The sequence below is a fragment of the Pipistrellus hanaki genome, assembly GCF_964339955.1.
Source record: "Pipistrellus hanaki genome assembly, chromosome: 1".
NCBI classification, from domain to species: domain Eukaryota; kingdom Metazoa; phylum Chordata; class Mammalia; order Chiroptera; family Vespertilionidae; genus Pipistrellus; species Pipistrellus hanaki.
In genome coordinates, this window is record NC_140503.1 from 130,999,427 (window position 1) to 131,000,535 (window position 1,109).

Here is a 1,109-nt window from a genome sequence, read left to right on the forward strand (position 1 = left end):
GTTTGATTTCATTGTCTTTACTTAGTATATAAGAATAACATAGTTTTCTAAGTGACATGTTAAAAAATTTAAAACTATTAATATGCTACTATTAAATTTTTTGAAAATCGAAAAGACTTTCTAAAACAATCTAAAACATCTGGCCTCTTTGAGGTCAGGGTGGAAGGATGAGACAACCAACAGACCACACCTCAGCCCGGCTTCCATCCTTTTGCACTGTCAAAGAGCAGTCAACACAATGAAGTAAAATATTGGATTGCAGTCACCTGCTGTCTCTCATATATGGGATACAGAATTCCAGGCATACACTTAGCCTAATAAATTTTAAAATACATTTTGTAAGCACTGAGAAACATACCAATATGATATTAATTCCATATTCACATTTAGATAACCATTAAGATTGAGTGCCACCCTAGCTGGTTTTGTTCAGTGGATAGACTAGGGGTGTCGAACTCAATCAGAGAAGGGGCCAAAATCTAAAATCCAGCCTAAAGCGCGGGCCGAATGGTTTACTGAACAGTCATAAACTGACAGCGGAGTGCAGTGATGACAGCGCGGTGCGGGCCACGTTGCAAGGCCTGGCGGGCTGGATTTGGCCCGCGGGCCTTGTGTTTGACACGTGGGATAGACCGTCGACCTGTGGATTGAAGCTCCTGGGTTTGATTCCAGTCAACGGCCCATGCCCAGGTTGCAGGCTCGATCTCCAGTATTGGGGGTGCAAGAGGCAGCTGATAAATGATTCTCTCTCATCATTGATGTTTCTATCTCTTCCTACCCTTCTCCCTTCCTCTCTGAAATTAATACCTATTTAAAAAAAAAAAAAAGATTCTTTGCCTATCTCATTCCATGCAGTGAGATGGCCATGACAGAATCTCCAGGGTTTCCCCCCCCCCTATTTGTTTAAAATAGGGAACTTCCTGTTTTTTTATTACAACAATAATAATATATATATATATATATGTACTAAAGTAGTTTGACAGCTATGAGTGTGCAAAAGTTTACCCTTTTTATATATATATATATATTTTTTACTGATTTCAGAGAGGAGGGGAAGGGGAAGAGAAAAAGAAACATCAATGATGAAACATTGATTGGCTACCTCCTGA